The sequence below is a fragment of the Leptonotus elevatus genome, chromosome 4 (assembly GCF_054856555.1).
Source record: "Leptonotus elevatus isolate MCC_2025b chromosome 4, RoL_Lele_1.0, whole genome shotgun sequence".
Taxonomy (NCBI): domain Eukaryota; kingdom Metazoa; phylum Chordata; class Actinopteri; order Syngnathiformes; family Syngnathidae; genus Leptonotus; species Leptonotus elevatus.
Genome location: NC_141242.1, coordinates 3,580,876 through 3,598,793, shown reverse-complemented (window position 1 = coordinate 3,598,793; position 17,918 = coordinate 3,580,876). Strand labels below are relative to the sequence as shown.

The 17,918-nt window shown below is 38.7% G+C and overlaps 1 protein-coding gene across 1 annotated transcript in view; it reads right to left on the bottom strand.

The window, feature by feature from the left end:
- Positions 1–17,918, bottom strand: part of lingo1a (leucine rich repeat and Ig domain containing 1a) — a 203,762-nt gene that overhangs the window by 138,931 nt on the left and 46,913 nt on the right. The window contains exon 4 of the mRNA XM_086074242.1: positions 7,614–7,828. The gene's annotated coding sequence lies outside the window, so the exon portion shown is untranslated. The remainder of the gene's footprint in view (positions 1–7,613; positions 7,829–17,918) is intronic.

Sequence of the window (17,918 nt, the reverse complement as noted above, 5' to 3'; positions counted from 1 at the left end):
AAGGTCACATTTTTTTAAGGCAAGATATTTGAGGCAAATTGAGTTTTTTGTTTGTTAGTTTTTTTGTTTTTTAATCAAAATACAACAGCAATAGGGAAAAACTAAGTGCTTTCCTAACTTGGGCTAACCAAAATATAGTGTTCCCTGAATAGCAACTTGGATAACTTTCTTTCCTGATGTCAAATATGCGATGTTATAAAAAAACAAAAAACAAACAGGAAATGGACGTTGAAAAGCGACATAAACACACGTGTCCAGGCTGCTCAGCACAATATGGCTAAAGTGCCAAAAAAATCAGCAATAATACTTAAAGAACAGCCTTCCTTCTAATGAAAAACACGGGATGCAGATCACGAGCTGGCATCAGCTGTCCTGTTTGGCCGATAACGCCCAAGTCATCCATTACGGAGAATGATGTCTCCCACTTTACAATCCCGCCATTCAAACTCGGGTTTGGCGGGGGCAAAAAAAAAAAAGACTCCGCTGAATGTTGGTATCCAAAAGTAAATGGAGACAGATGGAGACACAGGAACGTTGAGACAAGCCGCTCACTTATCGCCTTCGGAAAGACGAGGTATTCGCTTGTCATCGGCGTGTACAAATTAGCGCTTGCTAACCCCAAAGGAGATGCCAGTCAGAAAGCCGCATGTTGATGTGACACGCCGCGTCTCCATGCGAAGCTTTCATCACAAATGGATCAACAAGACAAACATCTACCCCCTACGCGGCAGATGCGATTTATTGAGTGGCTTTAAAAAAAATGCAAGATTTTCCCTAAATCAAGCCGCACGTGATGGGGAATTCGTTCTAAACGGCTTGTTGGCACCAATGAGGCTTTTCAATTGACGAGCCTTGGCACTGCCTCTCGCCATGGGGACAAGCTTGATTAGCATTACGGTGACGGATCCGAGCAGCGGCAGAGTCATTATACAAGCGCGGGGCCTTGCTTACTGCTACACTTGCGTATTGCAGCTCGGGTAGCATTTTGCGGGCCCCAAATAACTTTCATGTGGTCATATTTAGCATGTTTTAGGAAAAAAGTACAGTCAACTACATGCCTCTCGTACAGTAATGGAACCGTCATTAGCTAGCCTACCATCGCTAGCTAAAACGAATAACAGGTGGTTTTGATACAGGGAGGATGGAAACAGTCGCAGTTGTCATTTCAATTCCTTTTTATTAAATGAACGGTAATAAACACAAGCAGATTGTTAGCATATCTGCCAGTAGCCGCAACTGATAGCGTCTCTGAACATCAGAGCGGCTAAAGCTACAGACAGGAAATAGCCAGCCAAAAGTACATCCTTATAGCGACGCCTTCTTAAAATAATCGCCTACATCATTTTTTCAGATTTTTAAGGAAACACCCAAAAATTGAACCAGATAAAAACTGACTTTCAATTCACTTCACTGCGTGTGGAGGACGACCCCAAGTGTACAAAAATAATACTTTCACCTCACATGCATATATACAGTGACATTTTTAAATACTATATGAAAATAAAAACAATTATCGGTCAGATCTTTCCTGCACTCTTTGTTTTTGTTTGAACTTAGTTAGCTCCCTGTTATTTATTTAAAATTTTAAAACAAATATGTCTACTGTCATAGGTGGTGGTGGGATTAGGGCGGGGCGGGTTAAATTGCAAATCTAAAAAGCTGTTGAATAAAAATGCTTAAAGGCACAAAATTGAAGCTTGTACTAATCAAAATTTCGATGCCAATATTATCCTTTTTACTGCAAATGAATAGCTGCTCGAAAAATGGTTTACCGACCCCCTCTGCTACTACGATAATAAAGATTGGTATAGGTCCTGGGAAAAAAAAACAAAAAAACATGTTGGTCGGTCCATCACCACAATAAAGACTTGATCACTATTTCGCAGATTTTGTCTATTGCGGAGGTGTTCTGGACAAAGTTGTATTCTATCATAAATGTGGTGTTTTAAAACAGCAACCAGGGCAAATGCGATTTCTGAGTTTATTTCTACGAGACATGTTGATGGAAGTAAGGTTCAGAGGATTCCGTTGAGGGTCTTCCGATTAGGATGCACGCTGAATGTCAACTCCCAGTGGCGGTGTTGCGGTCGCGTCCCACAGGTGGGAGACCCGCAACACGCTGGAGGGATTAGATGGATTATCTGGCCTGGGAACGCCTGGAGGTTTCCCCCCTGCCCCCCCAGGACCGCATGGAGGGTGTTGCTGGGAACACCTGCGTTACGCAACTCTGTCTGTTGCAACCACGGCTCAATTTTATGAGAAAATTGAGGAAGGGATTATGGTCAAAGAACAAAAAGACAAGTTAAGTAACTAACTTAGATCAATGAAATGATGTAAAAATATGTAGGAAATAATAACAGTGACGAGGTGGAAGTTATAAAGTCAAGGTCAACGTGATGGGACATATCATATCGCCAACAGATTGTTTTTTTCAAGAAAATAACATTTCTAGTAAGTCATCTGCTGGAAAATTGTTAAAATGCAAATTCCACAGAAACTATTAACCTACCACAAAGAGTCGTATTGTGAAATATATATTTCCATATTCGCATAATAATTAATTCAATGCAGCTGCACACTATTAGTCCATTATGTTTATATAAAAAATAAAATAAAAAAAAAATAGGCTGGCAATAGAAAACTACTGGAAGCGACTGGGATGAATTTTCTCACTCATCAGAATACAGTTATTTTGGTTAGCCAATGGCGTTTACTTAACATGTATGCTGCAAAATGTCACATCAATAACGGGCGCCTAATATAGTTTTTTACTGTAAATAAAGTTTTCCAAAATTTCAATATAATTTTTTTTCTTTTTTTTTTTTTATAAAAAGTGTAGGGTTAGTGTCATCTTAATTTTTTTATGAAGTAGAAATTTAAATCTCACTGAGCGCCAAATTTGAATTTAATTTGAGGTTTTCGTCAGGGTTCGTAAAAGGTTTCAAAATGTCTTTGCAGACAGGTTTCCCTAAACAATAAGTCAACACTAACAAGTAAAGCATTTTGTAAACAAAGTAAATAATTTTTCAGGGTCATGTAAGTCTCTTTTAGGTGGTCAAAACAGCATTTACGGGGCAAAAAACCCTGACATCTGCATTTTGGCCTGTTTTGCTGCCACTTCTCTTCTCCTCCTCTCCTGATTGGACAGGAAGCCAGATGGTGATGCTCAAAGTGAGGATGTTGTTGTAGGGGTTCTGCGTCGACAGACCGTGACAGGTCCTGAGGAAGAACCACTTCCCTGCAGAAGTCTACCTGCAGCTTTTCATTTCATTAAATGGTTTCTCATGCTGTTTTCAATAACAATATATAGCACCACACTATGTGATAAATGTTGCTCACTCTGCATCTTGACATTCACTGCAGCTTGTTCATCCAGGAAGGGGGGGTGGGGGGGTTCTCACTTCTGTGATCACTTTTTCTCCCCCCAAGGCAGAGGTTGTTGTTTTTTCTCAGGGCTGATGCTCACCCGTATATATATATATATATATATATATATATATATATATATATATATATATATATATATATATATATATATATATAAATACAAATTTTACTTTTAAAAAATGTGTATATATATATATAGAATATAGGATATTCCTTGTGCCATTATTTCCCGAAAAGTCTTTAATACACGATGAACAATACTGAGCTCTCTCTCTCAAAAAAAAAGAAAAGATAAAAGAAAGGAAAGTCTTGAATACATTTAGCCACTATGGTCCTCACCTATGGAATCGCATGCCGAAGGGCATCAGTTCCGCAGAAACTATTGATATTTTTAAGAGGCTCCAGACACACTTTTTATGTTTGGCAATTAAATGATCTTTTTAACACCTTTTATTTATTTTCGTAGTTCCCAGTTCCTTTTATCATATTGTCTTTTAGCTTTGTTTTTGCCTTTTATTCTGTTTTCTTTGAGCTTTTAACTATTTTTATTTTGTTGTCTTTTAATTTTTAGCTCCAGTGTTTCCTGGGTGCCTTTCCTCACATGGTTTCTCTGTGCCCCGCCATGTTTATTTATGTATTTATTTATTTGTGTGTGGGGGATCTTTTTATTGTTTTATGGATGTTTTGAATTGCATTTTAATATGTATAAGGTACTATATAAATAAAGTTTGATTGATTGATTGATAGATAGATACAGTGTATGGGGGATAAAATAAGCAGCATTAGGGCAAAATATAAAATTTTTAGGCCAGGTATGGCATTTTGGGTGCAAAATGTTGTTGTTTTTTTATAGGGCAAAATATGGAGTTCAAGGGCAAAACCGTTTTAAGAGACTGTGACAGTCACTGAGAGAGGCAACGAGTCAAATAATACAGCATCGGTGAAAAGGTTTGTTCTTTATACCTGTCCTGTCGTGTTACTTTCCAAATTATTTGACCTTTAAGGCATTAACATTTTAAACTACTTTTGAAAAACTCAACAAGCTGGAGAGTCTCCAGAAATAGTTGCTAACCAATTTGGCTTTTGGTTTACGTGAAAAAGTGTTGAGACATCAGCCTGGTTGAAAGCAGCTTTAACTTTCAAAGGCCACAGATTGCATCTCCAGACAGGTTTATGCAGCACTTATCTTCTGTCTGTCAAATGCCAACTAACTTCACACACTGCCACATGAAAACTGCAAAGTTCAATACTTAACTACTCAATTATAATAACATTCCACAGTTACAAAATGCAACCTTTGTGGTATTGATTTACAGTTAGTGGATTTATCATGCGGCTCATGAGTGTTATACCGAAATGCACCTCAACTTTGACTTACATCAGGGGTGTCAAACTCATATTAGCTCAGGGGCTGCATGGAGGAAAATACTGTATATTAATAAGTGGGCCGGACTGATAAAAAAAATAAAAAAGGTATACAACTTAAAAACAATTAAAATTACGAATTTATGTTTTGATAGTAGCCAGCTGATTAATTGGTCCGATATTACAATTTTTTTTTAACTTTTAAAAATCATCTCGCAGACCCATAATAAACCGCTTGGCAGGCCTGAGCTGGCCCGCGAGCCGTATGTTTGACACATCCTACTACTACTACTACTAATACTGTACATTTGTTTTTGATTATGCATACCAGCAATGTAGGGGTGCGTAATATATTTGGATACTAAGTCAATCCTGCTGCAAGAGGGCGATTTTGGGGGTTCATATTATACTACAGAAACTATAGTATGTCCTCGGGTAGTGCAAACTACACAAGTAATTCATCATAACCATTGCCTACTGTTATGTGACTCTGCATGGGGGACTTACAATAGAATTTAAACAGCATACTATACGTACAAAATTTGAGTTAAATGTGCAGCATTGGGAGGCCATAAAAAAAACATCCAGTCCTTCACCTGCATAATTCTTTTAATATTCTCCGGTGTCTGGCAAGAAACACCCGAGGCAAGGCAACAAAAGAGAATTGAAATATTTTCAGAGATAGTAAAAGTGGGAATAAAGAGGTTCAAGGCCGATAAAGGTGAATATAACAATATAATATATTTCTGGGGCAAACTAGCATTTTTTTAGGGTGGGGAGAAAGTATTGCAAATTTTGGAGGGCAAAATATGGTGATTTAGGAAAGCAGATATCAATCAATCAATAAATCAAGACTTTATTTATACAGCATTTTGCAGACAGAGATTCTAACGCAAGGTGCTTCACTGATGAAAATGACACCACCATGAGCTAGCATGTGCATAAAAAAAAAAAAAAAAAAAAGCACTGGGCCTACAATTGAACCCTGTGGTGTGCCACCACATATGATATAATTTTGTTGTTGTACTTCTAAGGCAAAGTACAATTTTTTTTTTGGGGGGGGGGGGCAAAATAGAGGATTGATGGGGGCAAAACAAAGTATTTAGGCAAAAATCTCGTAAACGGAGGGCAAAATTTCACATTTTTGTCTTAAAATATATCGTTTGAGGCAGAAGTATGGCATCTATAGTTATCTTGTGTATAAAATACGGTATATAAACAAAGCTGCCTGGTATGAGTCACCGAAGGGGAAGTAGTTGTAGTTTTGTTATACTCAACCAGCACGTATTTGATCGCGGTCATTCTTGCACATTCCCACACAAACATATGAGCAAAAACGCTTGAGACTTGAAAAGGTCTCCGTTTATTTTTGTCAAAGACGCCCACAATCTAGGGGGATCAGAAATGAGTGAATAATCCTTCTGCTCCCCCGGCATGCGCTCGTTTGTTTGTTTGTGCTGAGGGCTTTGCTTGCTTCAAAATCAAGAAATACACAAAATCACAGCTACCCTTTTGCTTTTCTCTCGAGCTAACGTTTGATTTAGGACGATTAAATCTGCCGCTTGGCAACAAAATCAATGCATTTAATGATATTGTTAATGGGCTTAAGCTTTGACGCAGACGTCAATGAAACAAATCTTGTTAAGTATAATAACGAGAGATTGCAATTCCCCATCAGATATTCCCTTTCCCATTCTAAAGGTATCGTTCCCTTTTATGTTCACCATATTTTTCAATTTATGGGTCCGATTTGAATAGATGCTGTGTATCAATTACTGAATTGCCTAGCCGCATCAAATAAATTCCTCTACTAAAATAGACAGCTCTCTTTGATTTTAACTTAATCATTCCTAGCCATTTTCACTGAACAACCCCTTTTGCTCCCGGCTGTTTTACTGATTTTGCAAGGCCCACAGAATATTGTTCTATTGCTATAAAACATGGAACCTACCAAGAGAAAGATTAGAGTCTCTTCTTTCACCAGGACCAGAAAAAGTATATTTGTATCTGTTTCCGTTTTGCAGCAATTAGCATTAGAATATAGCTAAGTTTCATCAATATTCACATACCTCGTGAAAACACTGACAAAAAGAGCTTGATGCAACATGGCCCTGGCTGACCTCTTATACTCTGCTGATACCTGCTGGCCGCTTTTTGTAATAACTACCATTTGCTTTAAGCCACTTCTTCATGTCAAAGCCTTCTGTTTGCTCTTGCATAAAAAAAACTAACAAACATAAAAACATGTGTAAATATGTTTTTGGGAGTGAAGCACAAAGTATTAAAAAACGTATTTACACGTTTTGGGGTTTGAATACGTTTAATAGGCGATGCCAGCATCCAACTCCCCCATTGTAAAGGAGAAGCTGTATCATCATCATCATCATCTGTATTTAAATCCATCCTCAAACAAGCATTGGTGTTAATAAACACATCCCTGAAATAAATACTTGCCTTATACAAAATGGTGTGCCACAGGTTCCACTGTATTCATAATATTTTTTTAAGCAAATCCAAAACACCAAAATCTTTCAATCATTTCAGGTCAGCAGTTGTGACACTTTTATGCCACCAGGTAACTACTATTTTTTTTTTATGTCTTTTATAACTGTCTTCTTTAGCAATGGGCACACTTTTGTTGTAATTGTAATTGTAAAATGTAATTTACAGAAAAGTTAAGGTGAGGAATGAAACCTCTCACAAGCAGGGGCAGTCAAAGCCTTTAAAACACCCTCATGCTTTTAAGTCTATTGTGGTTCGGATGGATTTCAGGCTCATTCCTAAGTGAAAAGCAGCATGGGGGAGGGGGCAAAAAAAAGAAAGAAAAAAAGAGCATGCAGTATTCATCAAGTGAAATGTACCTTTGAGCACCGGTGAGGAAGTGCTGTGTGGACGGCGTGGTGAAGAGCAGCAGTTAGTGACCCGAGTGGCATGTTTGGAATCTGGCGGGTGGAGGTGGGCTTCAGATTGTATTAAGAGTCAGCCGACTGCCTGCGGGAAGACTTGATGACCCCCACCTCGGCGGCGCCCCGACACACTTCCTCAGCCATAAAGTGTGCCATCAGCACCTGGCCTGCTGGAAATAATGGAAAGTGAATGGGGGACGAAATATTGAAAGTGGACAGTACGAATAGTCTATACACTTTGATGTCTTTAAATTCTTTGAATGAGTATGTTTTGTCTTGAATAACGGCCTTTTCGTTTTGTCTGACTCTTGACAGGGCATCGATTTGAGGGAGGTGTTTATTTATAGAAGTGACTCAAGGGGTCCTATTTGCATGTCCATTTTGCATCATTGTGAGAGTGAACACAGCCGACGAGTAGTGGTCATTTTATCAGCCATTTTCAAAATGAGTCTAAGTTTTAGTCCCGTTTCAATCACACTTGTTAATTTTTCTCGTTTTTATTTAGTCCGTTGTTAGTCTATAAATCGAGCATTTTTTTCTTTTTTATAGCCCAAAGGAAACATAATTTTATTCGTCTAGTTTTAGTTAACAACATTTTTTATTCTAGTTTTAGTCAGGACAATTATTTTAACGCTGTATGTATACATATATTTTTGTCAGCAGATAATGTTGAACATTTTGGATCTAAGATTATGTCACATCAAATTTTCTCTGATCTTTATGATGAAAAACAACTTCACACACATTTACAATATAACAAGTAGCTACTATGGCTCCATGCTATGAGCTAATAAATTAGCCAGTATTAGTTAGCGGTCGGATTAATATTATTGTTGAAAAATGATAGCCGTTGGATTACGTTACGTTACGTTACATTTATTTATTTTGTGCATGTTGCCCTTGCTAGCTGCAGACATGACAGTGTCACAGTGACGATTAGCAAAATACCAAATTTTACCAAAATCATCTAATTTTCATCTCATCATAATTCTAGTCCAGTTTTCATTAAGCCAAGTAAATTTTCGTCTCGTCTTAATTAGTCGACGAAAATGCATACTAATTTAGTCCCAGTTATTGTTTATTAATGAGGGTCTAGTCTAGTTTTAGTCAGGTGAAAAATGTGTGTTAACGAAAAAAATTTTGTTTAGTTTTCATTGACAAAATTAACACTACCGACTAGTTCCCTGGCCAATGAAAGCAGCTCCCCTCTCATTCTCTTTCATTTCGTAATTCAAAACGCAGCTTTTGCTTTGGATGCCTTTTTCCATCCAAAAGAGACAAACAAACATTGCATGCAAAAACAGTGTTTGCTCCACCGTAGGCTAAACAGCAACGCGATGCAGAGCCATCTTTAACCTTCGACCTCAGCCGTCTGACTCAGCAGCAGCGCCCGTCTCTGCCGCGCCGCCTTTGGATATTGCAAAATGTCACGCTGGGCAACATCTGCCGCTGCGCAGCGCCTTCACTTGTGTGTGGCAAAGTGAAGGACGGCCGACGCATAAACGGATGAGAGAGTACAAGAGAACGACAGGCCGAGATCGTCAAAACGCGGCGGCCATATGCTACGTAATGCTAATGGCCGAACAGCCTAATGGGATAATAACAATAACAATAACAATGACTGAAAAGCGCAAAAGCAGGTAGGTTTCTATGAGGTTATCATACAATCAGTCTGCTAAATAGTGTTTGATGGAAGGAGACAACAGGCTAGTTTATGGCGTATTTAAGAAGTCACAATCTGTTCAATGTTTATTCCCAGCCATTTTCACTGAAGCAACCCCCTTCGCTCCCGGCTGTTCTACAGGCTTTTGGCTGATTAGCATGGTCCACAGTCCTGTTGCTATAAACAATGGAACCGACTAAAGAAAGATTAAAGTCTCTTCTTTCATCAGGAAAAAAGTATACTTGCATCGGTTTCCGTTTAACAGCAATTAGCATTAGCATATAGCTAAGTTTCATCATTATTCACAAACCTGTTAAAAACACTGGCAAAAAGAGCATGTGACAACATGGCCCTGGCTGATCTCTTATACTCTGCTGCTACCTGTTGGCCATTTATTTATTTATTTATTTTTACTACAATTGCTTTAAGCGACCTCGTCATGTCAGAAGCTGTTTCAACGCCTTCTGTATGCTCTAGCATAATTATATATTTTTTTATTTAAAAAAAACTTAGAAATATGTTTTTGGGAGTGAAGGGCAAAGTATTAAAAAAACTAAATAAATATAATAATACATTTTGGGGTTTGAATGAGTTATATCCTCATCAATTGTTTTATATGTGACAAAAATAGCCTATGTATTTTCAAGTTCAATAACAACTGACATACACCAGGTAGCCTGTATAATTGGTGGACCAGCCAGGACACATTTCTCAGGCCAAACAATAGAAGTATTCTGGAATATTCCATTTTATTCAAACAAAAACAAGAAACATGGATTGAGCTCAGAGCGACTGTGGGCGCATATTTGCAAGGTATCTTGGGGTTCATTGTGAAGATTTGAGGTAATTATCTTTCTGGCATTTGGACTCGGCGACAAAATCTCTCAGCATTGTCACGTCATTTGCTGCGGAATTGGAATTTACAGTCAAACAAAGGCGCATTCATTTGCATTATAGAGCTTTGTGCACTCTATGGGGAGTATTTTACATATGCCAGACTTGGAGATCTATAAATAGACCTATAATGGCTAATTGCACTCAAAGGGGGATTTCCTATTTAATCCTGCGTTTTAGCGTTGATGTTCTGCACTATAGCAGGGGTGGGCAACCTACGGTCCGTGGGTTATATAAATTTTAAACCCTGTTTGAATATAAAATGTATCCAATAATTTTCATATGATGAGGATATATAGCAAATTATCAAATGTTGCCTACGCTCTATGAATAAAGTAACTTTCGCAATTAAGCATTCAACCAAAATGGTACATTGACCATATGTGCCCAATTTCGCATCACACGAATGTACGCCTTATGGATATGAACAATCTAGATGGCGCTACTGAGCTTCTCAAAGGACTTTAGTAAATAATCCAAAACGTTGTGAAATAAGACACAGTTAGCATGGCTGTATTCATAAAATACATTCGCCCACCCTCTGCTTTAACAGAGTTTTGCGGGGCTTGATGGTGTTCTCGGGCTCTGAGTTTTCGGCTCCGCCCAGAAGCCAGAGTTTAACGAGCCGTCACCTCGCATGACCCCGCGTCGCCACGCGCTTTGATTCCGGAAGAGGGGGGGGGGGGGGTTGTGGATGGCGTTCCATGCTAATCTAGCGTCCCTCTGCGTATGCTTGTTTTCCTTCCAGCCTCCATAATTAATTGGCCTTGATGAGTATGGAGATGCTGGTAATTGGGCGATTAGGGATCCCTTCGACTTCATGTTTTAACATGGGGATGAAACAGAGCATTTTAATGCATTTTATTGGGATACTGAGAGTGCGTGCAATGCTTTGCGCTGAGAAAATATTCATAATTTAGAGTTTCTTTTTTTTCTAATATATATATATATATATATATATGGGGAAAAAAAAGGGCCTACAATTTTCATAATCGGTTTATCAATTATATCTGCACGACCCTGTTGGAAATCGGAAAGTAGCAAACAATTGTGTGCAGCCCACATGTGTGGTGTGGGTGTATTTGTATTTTTTTTATACTAATTTTGGATCTAAAGTGTTGAAAATGGCTTGCACTCTTTGACAATGTCATGTTAATGATTGAACAAAAATGGCGATTTTGGGGACCCCCTGAGAAAAAATTATTCAGCTCAACAACAGCAATACGTTACCTAAACCAGGTTTGAAAAGGCCTGAATCCAGCAAATGTGACTTCTTAAACCAGTGTTGATACTGGTTTTAGTCATCTTTTAGTTGGCTGTAGTCTAGGTTCAGTAAATAAATAAATAAATAAATAAGACAAATGCACATTATCATCATCATGCGTTCCAAGTTCAACACACAATTTATACAAAATAAAACATTTTAAGAAAACAGAACAAACCAAATATGTCATGTTTGAGTGTTTTGAAGCCAAATGAGCTGTTCAATTAGACACATGGAATTCAAAATGCAACATTTCCCTGCATGTTTCAGACAGCTGCTCAAACATGTCAATATAGCGACGCATTGCAAAAATCCATGCATGTTCTACACACACACACATTAGCCAAAGAATTCATGTTAGCACAACAAAGCTAACTTTAGCCAGAAACTAGCTAGCTAGCATGTATAAGACAACTGTATGCTAACAGAACTTGCATTTTTGAATGAACATACAGCGTTGTGACATTTGACATTTGTCTGACAGAGCACCCACAAACGATTGCATCCAGTCTTGTCAGCGCCAACTCTCACACATCTTATCATGTTCGAGGCAGCAAAGAGCCACCATTAGCTGGTCGCGTCACGATGTCATCCAGAAAATAAATAAATAAATTGTCATTTTTGATGAAAACAAATGTTGGCCTGTGATTCGTCAAGATTCGGCAGGGTAAGATTCAAGGTGGATAGAAATTAGAAAAACACACGCGCTAACATTAGCTTACCCTGTAAGTACCCTTATCACTGTGTTGTAGCTCATTTTACAATGCGGTTTTATACTCTCCACTTTTTGCTGCAGTGTATATTTTATTTATTTCTTGAATAAAAAATCTCCTAACCAACAGCCATGTCGATGAGTATCTCCCGCAGTGTTGTTTTTTTATCTTGTCTTTTTCCAAGAGTTTAGCCAAGCTAGTGTAATGTACAGTTGCAGAAAAGCAGCAGCGCCGTGTAGGAACTTTTTGACAAGCCCTCTTTGTGTGTGCCCAATTAGCCACATACTTACAAACACAACGAGAGATAATGTAATTAGGAGAGCTCGGCTCAATTTGCCTGCGCAAAGTTCAACAGCGGAGGAGGACTACAGCGGTCAACTGGGGGGGAGGAAGTAAGGGCGGGGGCGAAGGGAGGAAGGTGCGAGGTGGCGAGAAAAGCTGCACGGCCGGCCAGCACACCAATTAACGAATCCCTCCACGTGGACCTGCAGAGGACGACGGGCAGATGGCGCAAGTCGCAGTGCGTCACGCGGTTGTGGCATAGCCGGGCGAGTATAGGTTCCGACCCGCTGCCAGTGGGTCCCCATTGAGATTTAGCACGCTGAGATGAGCGATTAATCAGCGCAAGCTGGACTACGCGCGTAAGCAATTCACTTCCCGGTGAGCGCGGCAAAAACCTGCTGACAAAGCAAATGTGCGGCCGTGACATCATTTATCTTCCTGTCCATTTGAGTCGGTGCCGAGGAACGTCTTAATGCACACTTTACAGAAGACAGCGCCTCTTATAGGCTTCTTGTATAGCAACTCAGTGAGGATAATTAAATAGCCATCCAACCATTTTCTATACCATTTGTCGTCGTGAGGGTCAAGGGTGAGTTGGAGCCTATTCCAAATGACTTTTGGGCGAGAAAGCAGGAATCTGTCAGCCAATCGGAGGGCACATGCTGACAAACGACCATACGTGAAGACAATTTAGAGCACAGTTCCCCAATTCCGGCCCTCGAGGACCGGAATCGGGGATACATACAGAATGCTTTGATGCAGCTTCTGACGAGAAGAGGTGGCTTAAAGCAATGATAGTTTTTTTTTTGCGGCCAGCAGGTGGCAGCATAGTATAAGAGATCAGCTGGGGCCATGTTCCAACAAGCTCTTTTTGCCAGTGTTTTCACCAGGAATGTGAACATTGATGACATTTAGCTATATTCTAATGCTAATTGCTGCAAAACGGAAACAGATACAAATAAAAAAAAAATCCTCTAATCTTTCTTTTGGTAGGTTCCATGTTTTTATAGCAATAGAACACAATACTTTGTGGGCAAAATCAATCAGAATCCAGTAAAACAGCCAGGAGCAAAGGGGGTTGCTTCAGTGAAAATGAAAGTGAATGAGTTACCATTTCCCTTTTTGTGGGGTGCAAGAAAATATTACACAATTTCGGTGTGTATGTGCATCTAAAAATGTTTGGGAATATCATTTAAATCATTATCTTAATGCATACCAGAGGGAGATTTTTTTCAAAATTGTGCCTGGTCGACATCATCAGGAATCCTTACAGTTCCAAATCTGGCCTTAAGCAAAGTACACTACGTTCTGAACAGCGATTTCTGGCACCCGTAACACTCAATCAAACGAGGAATAAGTAAAGATAAGACTTCAGGGCCAAGCATGGAGAAATAATTGAACGACTATAGCTTTACATAAGCACCAAAGAGCAGATTGTGTTGAAGATTCTTTGAGTTGCATCTTTGGCCTTCACAGGTGTCGCGGTTTAATGAGGTGAAATCCACGTTGGATTACAGCGTTCACCGTGTTAACAAGGTGAAGAAAACACTCCACGTCTGCGCTGAAGCAAAAATCACCATTGTGTTATGTTTTGTTATGATATGTGGAAGAACACTAAAAGAATCTTAAACCTTTACTATCATGACACATTATATACATTTATGGCTTCCTCTTCAGGATGTTGCTGTGCAACATAAAAAGACAAAATGGGGCCGTAAAGACTTAATTGTCAGTTTGATGGAGGCCATTAACAAACGACGGTCATGCAACATATAACATGGGTGGATAATAAAGAATGAACTATGACTGACAATGACTTGGGGCCATGCGTGCAACAGATTTTAAATTGTAGTAAAAATGTGATAACGACAAAAATCTATAGAACTACTGGTTTCTCCAAACTGAGAATAATTTTTTTATAGGGTCAAAAACTATCAAATTTTATGGAATGCTGACCGTAAGGGGTGTGAATTAATAGATATGATTAATCCCGATAAAAATCTATAAATCGATTTTGAAATTGATCATTGAAATTTAGAAAATACTAATCAGCAAACTTGTACATGTACACTGTAAGATTTGTATGAAAATGTATTGATTTATCTGAAACTTCAGGCTTATAATATATTATATATGTGAGCCGCTGTATTTAGGAAACAGGTTGCAATCTGTTTCATGTTTGAACAGCATTGAAATAAAATATTAAAGTTTCATGTTCCACTAATATAACTTTCTTCCATGCTTAGAGTGTGAACCCTAAAGATAAGTAAAACGTTTTGTTGAATATTTCCATCAAAAATGTATGTTTAAACATCAATTCGGCCGCGTATTGAATCGCTACGAGAATTGTGCGCTGTAATATCGCGATATATCGGCAAATTTATTTTTTAAACACCCCTACTGACCGTAGAGCTACAAACAAAATACAAAAAGCGACTTATTGACGAAATATATTTGTATACCGTATTGTCACTCGTAGAAGCCATGCTTCAATGTGTTGCGGTTATCCATACAAAAATAAACACCTCCCACAAATAAACAACTCAGTTTTCCTATCAGGGAGAACAAAAAAAGAGGTCGTAATTTGTTGCCATTTGTTTTTTAAACAGTCATTAAGATATAAGCCAAGAAGACTTTCACAACTACTGTAAGTGACTCACTAAAGTGAACTATTAGTTGCTTTTTGCAAAAAGATTGTATTATCTGTCTACATGTATTTGCTGTACCATTTCTTCAAATATCCATTGCTTTACACGTCAAGCACACAACTTAACAGGAGAGTGCAAAAAGCACAGACGTCGGAACATGAAAGAATCCGTCAAAATCAACCACTTTTAAAGAACTTGACCTGGTGGCTACCAACGAAGACTGATGTAGAGTATGCCGACTCCTTCCGGACTCCCTCAAAGCTGAGTTGCCCTGTTCTTGACCGCAGTGGGAGACCGCAAGACTTCGGACAAAGTCAAGTCAATTTTCAGCTGGCGAAAATGCTTGGTGGTGTGCGATGTGACCAGGAGAGGTCATGAGCTTCACTCTACCTTGATGGGCTTTTTCCTGAACTATACAACTCTAGTCCTGGAAAAGAATATGATGAGAGGAATTTATTTTATTTTTTTTTTCATACCTGGAGACTTTTTCACAAGTACCACTGATAATACCACGATGTAACAAAATGAAGTCTCCAAAGTACCTTGTAGTGTACAAAAAGATGCTTACGAAAGCTAAAATTTGCAAGATTTTGTTGACTTTTTTTTATTTCATCCCTAAAAGTTACTAGTGTACAGCATTTTCTTGAAGAATCCATTCAAAGAAGACATATTTTGCGTTTTGAGCCTCACCAAAATGTGCCTGTTTTGAAGTCAGTGCTGAGTAGGGTTGTTGTTACCTTGACAACAAAAAGCGCAGCTAGTGAATGTTAACTTGATAAGCCTAAAGTATACAAAGAAAATCAAGTTAAACCTACAAAGTGTACGTGAGTATCTGTAATTTCACTCGAACAGACGGCACTTGATCACCAAACTGAATTAGTGTAGCAGATCTGTACTGTGTTCACTCGTGCATGCAGTAGACATTACCAAACACAATTATTTTTATTTTTCCTTAACCGCGCCTATCCCACCTGCCGCCGCGTGTGGAGTTACCCGATTTCAACAGAAAGTGACCTGATTTCAATAGGAAGTGATCCGGAAGTGGTCTAAAATCAACAGGAAGTGACCTGATTTCAACAGGAAGTGAACAGGAAATGGCCTGATTTCAACAGAAAGCAATCCGGAAGTGGTCTGAAATCAACAGGAAGTGAACCGGAACTGGCCTGATTTCAACAGGAAGTGACCTGTTTCAACTGGAAGTGACCAAACACAATTGTATCACCCCCCCCCCCCCCCATTTCTACTGTCAAAATATTTAAAGGACACTAAATGAAGTTAGTTGTGGTAGCAACAGAACCAACGAAGCAAGCAATTAATTACAATATTATATTTTTTTTAAACTGTGAATTGTCTGAAGAACTAAATAAACAAAAACAATAATAATTAGCAATTAATTGATTTAAAAAAAAAAATTCTCCTTAGGCCATAACAACTTGCGCTTTGGTCTATGCAAAATGTCTTCATATCACATACAGTGAGTAGAGAAGAGACAAAAACATGCAGCTACCTATAGAATCAAACTTTCAAAAAACACATTCAAGAAACTTCTGGTTCTTGCATCAACAAAAGAATGTTATAGTATGGATGCGGAATGAATGGTGTGCGAGACTGCCGGCAATCACCCAAGATAGTCGTTAGGCGCTTCACAAAGCTAATTGTTCCAATGTGGAAGTGTTGCATAAAGATTAGAACGCATGAAAGTGAAAACAAAGAAGCTGTTTTTGTCAGAGGTGCATTCGTGGAGTCCATTTTTCAACAGTTTACATGCTGCAAATACAAACCAGGCTTGTGTCCATTTAAGTTCAAGGCCGCATAACAATACAGGACCTGCTTTGTCCATTCAAAGCAAGATCCGAAAATAGCGAGCTTCACTCTAAAAAGGTGGAATCCTAGAAGTAGAGGCACATGGATGGACTGTATGAAGGTCACCATGTGGTCTACTAATAGGTAAAGTATTCCCCACGGTTCCGCTGGATAAGTGTCCTGTTCTAGAACAGCGATTTCCGACAACGAAGCACTTTAGAATGACGCTAGTGGCCCAGTGGGGGAAGAGACGCTTCTGGTGGCCCAAAATGTATGGTGAGGATTACGGCGTAATTGACCTTATTGCCGCATGGTTGGTGTCATTTCCGTCATTAATGTACAAGCCTGAAAGATTGGACCTTATTGTACCTTTGTACCAAAGCGACCTCTAATTTGATGTCCATTGACTGAAATAAACATAAGGCCAAATGGTGTCAAAATCTCAATGGAAAAGCAGTCAACCACCACTGGAGGACAACAAACTAAATTCATTTGTGCAGGATTGGCATGTTGTTTTTGGACTGAACAAATCATATTCACATAAAACTGCCGATCAAGTTGAAACAAAAATCAGTTTACTTAGATCATTATGTTGTTTACAACTAAAGTTGTCACGCCGATTCCAAAATTGCAGTCAATTTTTTTCTAGCACATTAAGATTTTACTCTCCAGATAATCACAATTCCAAAATAGCTGTAGTAAGACTGTAGTAAGAAAAGCTGATTACGATAGGTGGCAACTTGTTTATGTAGCTCCCAAACTTTGTAACTGTTCCATCTTATTGTTTTATTTATATACATACATATCTAGTTAATTTTTTTTTTTAAAGAAAACTTGGATCCTATAGCTCAAAAACTTTACATGAGAGGAAAAACTGAGATCAGTTTTGGATTCCACACCCAGAAATTAGTTAAAAACAGCTGTCAGAGAGAACTCGACAAAAATTGTGTTACCCGGTAGAGTTAGGAAGAGGCAGAATTTCCAACGTTTTTT